At 33.2% G+C, this 14,095-nt stretch overlaps 2 pseudogenes; both read left to right on the forward strand.

Moving 5' to 3' along the window:
- The first annotated feature begins 521 nt into the window (after positions 1 to 521).
- On the forward strand, positions 522 to 1,177 carry LOC101080605 (annotated as a pseudogene).
- A 105-nt stretch (positions 1,178 to 1,282) lies between these two features.
- Positions 1,283 to 14,095, forward strand: part of LOC123385892 — a 127,298-nt pseudogene continuing 114,485 nt past the window's right edge.

Consider the following 14,095-nt stretch of genomic DNA (forward strand, 5'->3'; position numbering starts at 1 on the left):
ATACAGAAATGATGTGAAGCTTATATGGTAATAATGAATTATGCAACAAAATAAATTAAGAAAACAAGCCCATTTCTTCTTCCTCCAGACCAAGGGATGGAGCCCATGCAGGCCTTTTTAGCTCACACAATCCCAGCCAGACTGTAAGCATAGAGGCCAGCCTGTGTATAGATGAGTTGAAGCTCTACATGACTGAGAACTTCATCTCCACAATCCCTGCCATCTAGGGGGATACAATGATGAGCATCAAAATTATCTGATACCACTTCACTGGAATCCTAGCTGGCTCCTTTTTTATAAAAAATTCACAGATTTGGCCACAGCCAAGAAGCATTTGCATGAAATTAATGGGAAGCCCCTTCCAGGACCTACACCTTTACTTAGCTTACAGCTGTACCAGGCTGGCACATCTGGGTTCATAGAATCATGGAGCTGGCAGTGCCCTTAATGGTTCCCTTCATTTTATACAGAATAAAAAGCTGTGGCTTTTTTTTTCCAAGGCAAAACATTTTTAACTGAACTATGCCACTTATTGGAAACAACCAGAAAACATCCTTGAGTATTTCTTCTTTGTGAGGGACCTGACCCAGATGTGGATGATGGCATATTGTATGAATTCTTTGTCAAAGACTACCCCTCCTTTTGGGGAGTCAGGGCAGTTTTGGACCAAAGAGATATGTCTAAAGGCTATGATTTTGTCACAGTTGCAGATGTACTGAAACAGAAGTGAGCCCTGACTGAGTGCCAGGGAGCAGTCAGCCTGGCATCTAAACCAGTGTGGCTGAGGAGTCTGGCAATCCCCACATGAGCCAAGTGAAGTCAGTGAGGTAGAATCAGAGTTAATACTTAACAGCTACAACCCCCATTACCAGCAGTAGCAGAACTACTACACCCACTGGTGCATGACCAGAACAGAGGCAGCTACAGCTACAACTGTCCCCAGTTTGGTTACACTCAGAGCACTATGTAGACATATGAAGAAGCTGGGGATGACACATTGGAGGACCCCATGCCACAGCTGGATGTGACTGAAACCAACAAGGAGCTCATGGACCAGAGCGAGGACCTGTAGGATGCACTGATGGACCATAACTAGCAGCCCCTGGACAGTGTCTTCAGACAGGACACAGGACAAGCCAAAATGGACTATGTGAGGGAGATAAGAGACTCTTTTTAACAACAACAACAACAACAACAACAACAACAACAACAACAAATATTGGAAAACTTTAACTTTTGGGAAATAATTTGTAAGAGTTTAGTAATTGACTAGTCTGAGATTATGACTATTCCTGAAACACTGCTGCCTTCATTTGACAGTGAGACATGTGAGTTTGAAAACCAAAGGACCAATTCATAATGTTTGAACAAAGTTCCAAAAAAAAGAGAAAAAAAAAGAAGAAAAGAAAACAATCCCACTTACAATATCATAAAAATGAATAAAATACTGGGGCGCTTGGGTGGCTTAGTTGGTTAAGCGACCAACTTCAGCTCATGATCTCATGGTTTGTGAGTTTGAGCCTCGTGTCAGGAGCTCAGAGCCCAGAGCCTGCTTCAGATTCTGTGTCTCCCTCTCTCTCTGCCCCACCCTGCTTTCATTCTCTTTCTGTCTGTCTCTCTCTCTGACTCTCTCTTTCTCAAAATAAACATTATATTTTTTAAAAATAGAATAAAATACTTAATGATAAACTTAACCAAGGAGGCAAAAGGCATGTACACTGAAAACTACAAAACACTGATAGAAATAATTTTTAAAAGATACAGATAAATGGAAAAGTATCTTGTGTTTATAGCTTGGAACACTCACTGTTGTTAAAATGTCCATACTACCCAAAACAATGTACAGATTCAATGCAATCTCTATCATGATTTCAATGACACTTTTCACACACACACACACACACACACACACACACACACACACACACACACAAAGAAAAATATTCCTAAAATTCTATGGAACTAAAAAGGACCCCAAATAGCCAAAACAACCTTGACCAAAAGAAGAAAAAAGCTTCAGGACACACACTTCCCTATTTTTAAAACATATGAAAAAGGTACAGTAATTAAACCTGTTTGATACTGGACAAAAACCACACCTGTAGACCAGTGGAACAAACTTGAGAGCTCAAAAATAAATTCATACGTATGTGGTCTCCTGATTTACAACAAGATTGCCACATTAGGGAGGATGATTCTGGGAAAACTGGAAATATACATGCAATGGAATGAAACTGGACCCTCTTACACCATACACAGTTATCAAGTCAAAATAAAGACTAAGGAAGATGTTCAATTGTAAAATTCCTAGAAGAAAACATAAAGGAAAAGCTTTGTGGCTCCTTGGGTATGACCATCAGAAACACAAGGAACAATAGCATAAATAGATAAGTCAGAATATATCACACAAAAAAACTTCTGCATGGCAAAGGAAAAATCAACACCATGAAAGGCAAAATGGAAAAATCAACAGAATGAAAAGGCAGAAAATATTTTCAATATATATGTACTAAGAGGTTAATAGTATATATATATATATATATATATATATATATATATATACACACACACTATTATATATATATACTATATATATATATAGTATATATATAGTATATATATATAGTATATATATAGTATATATGTGTATATATAGTATATATATATAGTATACTTTATATACTTTTGGGAAATAATTTGTAAGAGTATATTAAGTATACTATATATATACTATAGTATAGTATATATATATATATATATACTATTATATATATATAGTGTATATATATATATATATATATATATATATATATACAACACTCATAATTCAATGGCAAAGTAAACAAATGACCCAATTAAAAATGGTCAAATGACTTGAGTAATGACATGTCTCCAAAGATCACATACAAATGGCTAAAAGGTATATGAAAAAATGATCAACTTCACTAGTAATCAGGGAAATGCAAATCAAAAACACAATTAGATCTCAACTTATACCTGTTAGGATTGCCATTATTAAGAAAAAATAACAAACAAAACCCCCAGAAAATAAGTGTTGGCAACCATGTGGAAAAATTAGAACCCTTGTACGTTACTACAGGGAATGTAAACTGGAGCAACCACTGTGGAAAAAAGTCTAGAGGATCCTTCAAAAAATTAGAAATAGAACTAGCATGTGATCTTGCAATACCACTTCTGTATGTTTATCTAAAAGGTCTGAAGTCATAATCTTGAAGAGATGTTTGCTCTCCCATGTTCATTGCACCATTATTCACAATAGCCAAGAAATAGAAACCACTCATATTTCTATCGACAGAGGATTAGAAAATGTGGAATATATATATATATATAAATGTACATTGAAAACTACAAAACATTGCTGAAAATAATTTTTAAAAGATACAGATAAATGGAAAGGTATTTTGTGTTCATGGGTGGAAGACTTACTGTTGTTAAAATGTCCATACTACCCGAACATATACACACATATATGTGTGTCTGTATGCATGTATGTGTATATATACATTTACATACATATATATATATTAAAATCCTGTTTTATGCTACAACATGGATTAATTTTGAGGACATTCTGTTAAGTGAAGAAGCCAGTTACAGAAGACTAAATATGCATAATCCCACTTATATCTATCTTATACCTAAGATAGTTAAAATCACTGAAACAGAAAATAGAATGTTGGTTGCCAGTAGCTGAGGGAACGATAATGGGAGTTGCTGTTCAGTGAGTATAAAGTTTCAGTCATGAAATAAAAGTTCTGGAATTCTACTGTGTAGTATTATGCTCATCATTAACAATAATGTAGTATACGCTTAAGTTTGTATTAAATGGGTTGATTTCATATTATGTGCTGCCTATCACAATTCTTGTCTGAAATGTAGTGGCGGCTAGATTGAAGAAGGGAGTTGGAATAGGAGGACATACTAATGTGGGATAGTTAGGATTATAATGGGAAATGGAAGAAGTCTTGATTTAGGATGGTAACAGATGATTTTTTACAAATTTATTTTTCTCAGTTTTGAGAGAAAGAATTGCTGTTCTATATTAGATGCATGATAGATGCAGAAAGAAAATGAAATGAGAATATTAATAAGAGGATGTTTTCAGATGAAAGGAGGAATTAAAATTAGACAAATGTGAAAATCTGGGAAAAAATGAAGAATTTTAAGTCCGTTTTTGCCATCTGTTGCCTACTGCAGTTTGGCAATTTTGTATTATTTGGCAGTTTAAAGATAGGTAACACTTGGCAAATAATAAGTTTATCTTTTTAGGCATTTAGTACAAATACTACCAAAGTGTAGAAATAGATCTTTTAAAAAAAATCTGCCCAAACAAAAAAAAAAGCAAAACAAAAAGTCTGAACAGGACTTCATTAATAAAAATATTTAAGATTCAGTATGGAAAAGGGACACAAAAAGTTGGTCAACATACTTTAAGGAAATCAAAAAAAAATTAAGAAATCTCTTTAGAGTGACTAAAAAACCCTAACCACTGAAAATATCAAACTTAGTGAGGGTGTGTAACAACAGGAACTCTTATTTATTGCAGGTAGGAATGCAAATTGGGGCAACCGCTTTGGAAGACAGTTTGGCAAGGTAAACATCAAGATAAACATAGACACATCATATGTGATACAACAGTCATATTCCCAATGATTAGGCAGATATTTATCTAAAAGCTGCTTTTAAACTTAGTGTTTAACAGATGTCCTGAATTGGAAAAAGTGGATAAGACTATTATATCTCCCATCAATAAATCTTGGATAAGGGTGGCCCTGAATATTGGCCATGATCTCAGGTAAGCAGCTCCTCGTAATAGACTATAACACAGAAAAAAAGACGTAGCTGCTAGCCATAAGCAGTCAAACTTCCTAGAAGTTTGGAAAATAAGTCCTTGGTCATTAAGGTGATCTATTTTAGTGGCACACCAGAATATCAACTAAGTCTTGTTTTCCTCTTTAAAACTGTAGGTCTCCTCCCTGAATTAGAACTGTAGATGGGTTGGTGGGTTTGTCAGAGATTTTGTAGGTTCTTATTACAGTTTTTTCCTAGTCAATTATTTTCATGTATATGAATGCCCATGTATAGTAACACTTTTCATGTATTACATGTAATCTTTCTTAGTAAAATAACAATATTATCGTAACTTCATTTTGCTAGGTCATGTTTCCAAGTAGATGATTCAACTAGTATATTTTAAGGGAATTCTAGCCACTTGCAAAGAAGTTAAATGATTTTACACAATGTTATTTTAGAAGCTCCTCCTATGAATTTAGGAAAATTCATAGTTAGGAAATTAGTTAGGAAATTTCTTAAATCTCTTTCTAAGTTTTAATTTGACCCTCTACAAATTCCCATCTGTTTCATATTACTTTCTTGTCGGCTTTATCTAAGTCAGGTCTTGAATTATTGGTGGCAAAGAGAAAAGGAAATACTTGACAATTCACTCTATACTCCTTTATAATACAATGTTGTGACAAATATGTTTTCCTTTTTTTGACAAAATACATATGTTATATGTCCCTTCGATAATTGAAAAGATTTTTTTTTGAGATCTTTATGAGAAAACACAGTTCCAAGTGTCTGATACCCTTCATGAAGTCAGTCACAACTGCTGCTGCACTGAGCATCAGAAATTTACATTCTCAGTTCAGGATAGCAAGGAAACGTCTTTTAAGATGAATTTGTATATTCTTGTGTTAAACTACGACTTGTGCAATGAAACCATTGTGCCCAACTTCCGGTAGGTTTTTCTCCATATAGCCCCATTCCTTAGACTATTTCAGTGAGATTTTAGGTAGAAAGTAAAATCTTGAAATGAAACTATACTTAGTATACAATGTTTTAAATACATGGAATTTCCTAAATGGACAAGTTTTGAAATTACATTACAGTTTATATGCCAAAAATGGGGATTTTTAGGTATTCAAAATGGCAAGCATCAATTGATACTCAAATATATTTTGATACAATATCCCATGTTTACTACTATTCAGAGTTGTTTTTCTAAGGCATGCATACTCATGACATGTATCTTGTAAAAGTAAATTTAATTTAATTTAAATCACATTAATTTAATTCAGTTTATCTCAGCCATTATTAAGGTTTCAACTACTTTAAGGCTATAATTTTGGTTTACTCTGCAATTTATAGAATATTCAAGCTTGAATGTGCAGTATGCTTCCAAGGTTATAAAAAAATCAAATAAACATTGTGAGAAGCCTCAGGAATTTACCCTCTCAGACAAAAGATTAGATTTAGAAATGTACTATTAATAAAAAAGGAAAAGGAAAACAATTTTACACAATTGTCTAATGAATTAAAATGATTTTTAAAATGAAAAATAATCTTGTAAGATTTAGTACACAAACTTTGTTCTTTAGGGTTTATAAATACTAACTATTATTCTATAGGACTTGTAAAAGTTGTTGATTAAAAGCTCCAAGGAGCACCTGGTTGGCTCAGTCAGTTGATCGTCCAACTTCGGCTCAGTTCATGATCACACGGTCTGGTCCCTGAGTTAGAGCCCCGTGTCAGGCTCTGTGCTGACAGCTCAGAGCCTGGAGCCTGCTTCAGTTTCTGTGTCTTCCTCTCTCTGCCCCTCCCCTTCTTGCACTCTGTCTCTCTCTCAAAACTAAACATTAAAAAAAAAAGCTCTCACATTATATATTCTTACCCAATAGCAATTTATATGTCAAATTTTTCTCCTTAAAACTCATGGAAATTAAAATGCCTTATGATTACTTGGGCTTTATTTTAGGACATGATTTTTTTTTATTTAAAAGGATATTCAAATAACAAAACAAGAAAGTCATGGTGCTTACATAAGTATACATCAGTCTATTTATTAATATCTTATATAATGATAAATTATGCAAATTTTTATGATAATCTCTATTTCTTAAGATAGAGGCTTGCTATAGAAAAATATGCCTCATATTGATTTCAATAACTGTCATTTAAACACTCTGTTCTGTGATATATTTCATAATATAAAACATTTAAAAAGAAAAATAATAGAACACAAAAGCATTGTAGATGTCTCTTCTGTTTGTTCCCCATTTATTGCTATAAATATGACATTCAATCAAAGGTATTGCACTTAGAATGAATTCAGTCTTAACAGCAGCCTAGTACTCAATATTCCTCAGTCTGTATGCAGATTTTATTTGTATATCTTAACATTATATAGCTTATCCTTTATGTATTTATTTGTATTTTAGAGACAGAGCATGAACAGGAAAGGGGTCAGTGGGAGAAAGAGAGAGAATGTTAAACAGGCTCCATGCTCAGCACGAAGCCCAGTGCTGGGCTGGATCCCATGACCCTCGGATCATGACCTGAGCCTAAACCAAGAGTCAGAAGCTCAACTGACTGAGCCACCCAGGTGCCCCAGTTTATCCATTAAAGTACTCTTTGTTTTCCACATTTTTTTTGATATCTTTTACATCTCTAATAGGATACAGATTTCTTGCCATGTATAAATTAGGCAACTTGGGATATACAAAAGTAAAATTTTAATCATGTCTCCAAAAATACTAAAGTTTGTTGATCATAAAAGTGATCAACATTTTCTAGCTCATCCAATTACAATAATTTTGGAAAATTTTATTTTCTTATAAACAGAGGAAGTGTTATTAATAGTGGCAACTATGTTACAGAAATTATGGTGCAACACGTAGTGTGAATTTAGTAATATTATAAGAAAATAGTCCTTGATTAATTTAGGTGGTGTGGAATTTTCAGTGTCTTCAAAATGCTGACAAAGGCAAACAGCTTATCTTTGACCTTCTTTACTCATGCAGCACAATTAATTGCATTTCTGCATGATCGACTGTTACATTCACTTTATTTATCTAAACATGAATTTGTCTTATAGTTCATTTGACTTTGAAGATTTTTTTTTGACACTTGAATGCTGAAAATTTAGTGTCATACTGGTACTTTATTATCGGTCTCAGGGACATAAATAGAACCACAATGGACAAGATTGAAGGCTTTGAATATTTTATAAAATGTAATCATTTGCATCAACATATTTAAGACAGTCCGACTGCTTTTTGCTTTTTACATTATCACACTATTACAGTACATGCATGTGTGTTTGTATGTGTGTGTGTATGTGAGAGACTGCAAGAAACACAGAGTGAGAGAGAGAGAGCAAGAGAGAGACTTTGTGGGAAAAAAGAAAGAATTTGACTTTTAAGTTAGACTTAAATAATTTTTTGGTAAGTGCTTGCTTCAAAAGTGTCATAACATTCTCCTAGTTCTATTGCTTTATTTATACAGATGTGATAATGTGATATCTGGTAGAAATTGACTGCATATTTGAAATTATAATCCATAGATCACTGATGGGTGTTATCAGTGTTCTGAGAGCAATAAATGATGGAGTGGATTGTTCCCCAATCCTGGAAAAAATTGATAGAATTCAGTGAAAAAAATGTTAGCTAACCTGGTCAAACACAATAGTTTTCCCAGTAACTCACTGTAGGACATAACCAATAAAGAAGAATGCTTAAAATAACTACTTAGCTCCAGAAAATATTCTGAAGAAAAAAAAATGGTGATAGAAAAAGTCTTTAAGGTTTTCACACTAGGGTAAGAATTTCAGGCTTTCATGCCTTTAACATTGTCTGGATTTAATTTTCTTCAAATGCTACGTTGCCAGATCTCCAAATATCTATTAATTTTTAAAAATAGAGAGAAGTAAAAAAAAAGTAACATGCATTTATAGAATATATATATTCTCCACATATTTTTCCAAAGAGTTGTTTATATTGTTTCACCAAAGAATCATTTCAAACTGATTTAGTAGAAAAAGAGAATATGAGGTTAGTTTCTTACACTGAAAAGGATTTCATATCATAGTTCAACAGCATGAAATAAAGTTTCAAGCTTCATATATATATATATATATATATATATATATATATATATATATTATCACTGAAATTGATTCTGAAATTCAGTTTTCTTAAAATGCTTGAGATTTAATTGTCCAATTAATTGTCCAATCTGTTACTTTTAGCAAAAGGAAAAACACGTTTGTAGCTATATTTATCATGTGTCAATAATTTACATTTAAAATGATACTAATGGTGCCTTCAAATATCATTGAACATGTAATATGCCATGCAATGAAGGCTAAACACTTTACATGCATGCCTCATGAAGTGTTGAAGAGGTAAGTAATTTAATGGAAAACTCACAGCTAGCAAATGGTTTATTTGAAACCTGAAGCAGGCTACTCTGAACTTGAAGTTCACGGCCTTAACCATTCTGTTATTTAATGATAACTGAACTCTAAAGATCTATGAACACAGGTATAAAGTGATTTATTTGGGAAGTTTAAATACAAAAACAGACATTTTTCTGATTAATATTGTGGGGTTTCTTAAATTTTATTTATTTTGAGAGAGAGAGAGAGAGAGAATGAGTGGGGGAGGGGTAGAGACGGAGGGAGAGGGAGAATCCCAAGCAAGCTCCATGCTGTTAGCGCAGAGCCTGAAGCTAGGCCAGATACCACTAACCATGAGATCATTACCTGACCCAAAATCAAGAGTCCAGAAGCTTAATCAACTGGGCAACCCAGGCACCCCAATATTGTGTTTTGAATAGATGGTTTTGCATAAAAAATCACATATGTCTTTTGAATCACAAATGCAATGCTGGAAGCTATGTAACTACGTATATTTTTTTAAGAGCATAATGTTAAGTGTGTATCATAGCCCTTCTGTAAGCGTTTGTTTTATAAATTATCAGATTGTATACATCTTATTTTCAAATATTAAATAACAACTTTGTTTAAAACCAGGGTAAAAGGCATATGATCTTTAACTTCTACTGTAAATATGTGAAATACAGGGAAAATGAATTTCATGGAGTACAAAGTCAACAATCCTTGGGATTTCAGAAATAACAAATGGTAACTTGGTTGTGGTTTGCTTTGTGGAAAAATGGCTTGTCATTCAAATTGTTGCAAAATGTTTTAAATGATAGACTCTTTAGACTTAGAGTTCCCTAAAGAGTAAACTGAATATTTTTTCTCTAACAATAGCTCAGTAGATAGAAAAGTTGTGTTTTTTTCAATTAATCATATCTGTGCAACTAACTTCCTAGGAATGCCTCTTTCCTCTCTATTTACTTGATACAAGAATGGTTGTTTATGGAAGAGGGTAATTTGGATCAGTGGGAGTAGCTAAAGATCCATCCAAAAACATTGGTGTTTGGGAATACTTGCAAAGCCTTTACCAAGTGAGAGTTTTAAGTAACTTTATTTCCCCTGGGATTCCACAAGGAAGGAGCAGTGAGAACAGAATTTTTGTTGAAAGTCTCATGTGTTTAGATATACAATGAAGATTGTCCTATAGAGAGACTGGTTAAATACAACTTATTCTCCCATTATTTGATTGTTGGAGCTGTGTTTTCTTCTTTGCCCTCAATTTCTTTCTCTCCTTATGTTTCTCTCTCTCCTTCATTCACTTTCTTCTTTGCCTCTTGCTTATTCTATGTTAGTATCACCTTCATACATTCACACTGTTCATTTTACATATTAGGTGAATATTTGTATATCAACAGATTAGTCAGTAGTGTAAAGAATGAAAAAATGCTCAACATCACTCATCATCAGGGAAATGCAAATCAAAACTACAATGAGATACCACTCTGAAGCTGTTAGAATGGCTAAAATCAACAACACAAGAAACAAGGATGGCAAGGATGTGGAGAAAGGGGAACCCTCTTGCACAGTCGGTAGTCATGCAAACTGGTGCAGCCGCCACTCTGGAAAACAGTATGGAGGTTCCTCGGAAAGTTAAAAATAGAATTGCCCTGTAATCCAACAACTGTATTACTAGGCATTTACCCAAAGGATACAAAAATACTAATTCAAAGGGATACATGCACCCCGATCTTTATAGCAGCGTTATCTACAATAGCCAAAATATAGAAACAGACCAAGTATCCATTGACTAATGAATGGTTAAAGATGTAGTTTATATATACAATGGAATATTGTTCAGCCACAAAAAGAATGAAATCTTGCCTTTTGTAATGACATGAATGGAGCTGGAGAGTATTATGCTAAGTGAAATAAATAAGACAAAGACAAATACCAAATTATTTCACTCATATGTGGAATTCAAGGAACAAAACATACAAGCAAAGGGAAAAAAAGAGAGAGGTTGGGAGGGAAATGGGGGGGTGGCAACAAAAAACACACTCTTAACTATAGAGAATAAACTGATGGTTAATGGAGGGGTGGTGGGTGGAAGGAATGGATGAAATAGGTGACAGGTATTAAGGAGTGCATTTGTTATGATGAGCACCAGGTGATTATGGAAGTGTTGAATCACTTTATTGTATACCTGAAACTAATGTTACACTGTATGTTAACTAACTTTAATTTAAATAAAAACTTTAAAAGTTAGTGTAAAGGAAAAAAATTAGTATTAGATTCTCAAGATAAGCTCAAGATTGCCTCCATCTAAGCAAAAGTTTATCATAATTTGTGTATGTGTGTGTGTTTTTAACATAGTGGACATCACTAAATTCAATTCCTTCCCTTTATCCTCCAAAGATCTAGAGTAGCTGTATGATCAAACAATGATGACATTACCTTTCAAAAAATACCAGTAAATATAGCTCTAGGTACGTTTAAATATTATAAAAATCATGGTGTAGAATGTTTTAATAAATTATTGATGTATAATTAATATGTAGTTGTATTAAATTCTATAATTAAACATTTTGTAATGTTTCTGTGTTGTCTTATGAACTTTAAACTTAAGAACTTACAAGAAATATTTACAAATATGATTGTAGACTTCAGCCCATACCTCATTTTCAGACAAGGCCTTTATCTGTTTATTTTTCCCTTTGTTAGTATCATCTGATTTCACTTCTGTAGAATATTTCTTATCACTACATCTCTTTTTTAATAAATTTAAGATATAACTACATTTTAATGTTAAAGATTAGATATTTAATTATAGTCATAATTTCAAAATAAAGGGTTCATACACTAGCAAGAGTAATTGTTTAAGTCGAATAAAGTTACATATTCCAAAATTAATTAATTTGTACTTATAATGTAATACTTGGAAAAACAAATATATAACTATAAATGTTATTGTTTTTAAAGTAACTTGTATTTTGGAGATAGAAATAAACCTCTTTTTTTATATCTCACTTCTATGGCATTTCTAGAAAAAAGAAGTTAGTATTCTTCTATAAACAAGGGAACATATACATAGAAACCTTTCCCTACTTGCTGACAAAGGGTGACAGGATATGCTACCCCAACAGATGTCACTTTGACATAAACATTATTTTGAGTAAAAAGCACTCAAAAACAGTGAATGTGAGAAAAACACTATCCTTCCTTCTTTTTCTTAAAAGCAAGAGATGAAATGCCCATGTGAAAAATGTCCTCCCTTTTCAGAAGAAAGTAACATTCTTATCTAGAACAAGAAGCTGAGACAGAGAGAATTATGTATAAATAATTCTATATAAACAGAACTTTTCAAAATAATTCTTATCTTCCTTTATCCTCTCTACATAGATAATTACCCTTCCCTAATTTCTCTTTGTTCAGCCTACTATAAAAGCATATAGGTTCCGCCATTCCTTTGGGTCTTCATTCTTTGTGAGAACTCTGTCATGTAAAAGTTATAGAAATTTGTATGCATTTCTCCTGTTAATCTGTCTTATGTCAATTTAACTCTCAAGCCCAGCTGGAAAACTCTAAGAGAGTGAAGGTACAATTTTGCCTTTACCACCCTAAACTCTTATTTTGTTAATTATATATTAGTTTTTTCTTATATCAGTATTTTCTAGTTTCTTTAAAAATCTTCCAGGATTGGGGAAAATGGTATCTAACTGAAGTTCACATTAAGCTGACAAGTTGAAAAAAAAATAGTATTTTATATCACCATGTTTATAGAATATCTATGAAAAATTAACCAAAAAAATCCTCAAAATGTGTATGCACATATTGTTAAAATATTTAAGCCTTGTAAATCTTTATAAAATATTGTCCTCACCCTTGTGAAGGGGGACTGGATCTCAAGAACTGTGAGATCATGACCTGAGCCAAATCAAGAATTAGCTGTTTAACCAACTGAGCCACACAGGAGCCCCAGAAGAGGACAACATTTTTAAGGGTTAGGAGACTATGATGTTGTATTTAAATAGTTTGATGCAAGGTAAATTTGAGACCTCAAATAGAAGCAATCATCTATAGACTTGTATACACAAATATGCAACTCACTGAAGGGATTTTGAATGTCTAGACCAGAAATATATTTTCTTTGGGCATGGTTTAGAATACCTAGGGAGAGAATATAGAGTAAGAAAAGGAAAAGACATTTGACAAGTGATGACTCATTGCTATGACAGAAAATGTTGATATTAAGGATTCAGTCTTATCTTGGGACTAGAAAACAATTAATTTATCCTCTGGGGTTGTTGCATGTTTAATATAAATATAGAGACAAGCAAAGACTTAAAGAAATTGGACTATACATGATGCAAAGGCTTGTGCAGGAAATTTAAATTGTCACCTATGCTATAATTTCTTCCCATTTTCAGTAAACACTCAAAAAGTCTCATAGTAAATGTTACAATGAGAGACATTAGAGGAAGGATTGTGCCCTTACAGTGAACCCAGAGTGATGGTAGGAGGGTCAGTCACCAGGGAGAGGCAAGTCTGCCCAAGAAACAATGATGTTGTCAGGATTAGTAGCCACAAGTAGGCAGATGACTGGTTCATTGAAATTGTGAGTTTAATTTCATTGAGAGATCATATTTTTTTTGGCAGCACTTTGCTTTTCTTCAACACAGAAAACAACTTTTAGTCATGCATGGTATCTAAGTGAATTTATGCTTTTTTTTCCATTAGTTATATCTTGTTAATTATTTAGAAGTTCAGAGGGATCCCTGAGAATGGCCTGTTTTGAAGACTGCCATAAGTAGGAATCCGAGTCCCATATACTCAGCAGGATTCTCTCCTGCCCTGGAGACATTTGCTAGCAGAATCCCATAGCTCTGTACACTTCTGGTGAGATACTCCATA

The sequence above is a fragment of the Felis catus genome, chromosome A1, assembly GCF_018350175.1.
Source record: "Felis catus isolate Fca126 chromosome A1, F.catus_Fca126_mat1.0, whole genome shotgun sequence".
Taxonomy (NCBI): domain Eukaryota; kingdom Metazoa; phylum Chordata; class Mammalia; order Carnivora; family Felidae; genus Felis; species Felis catus.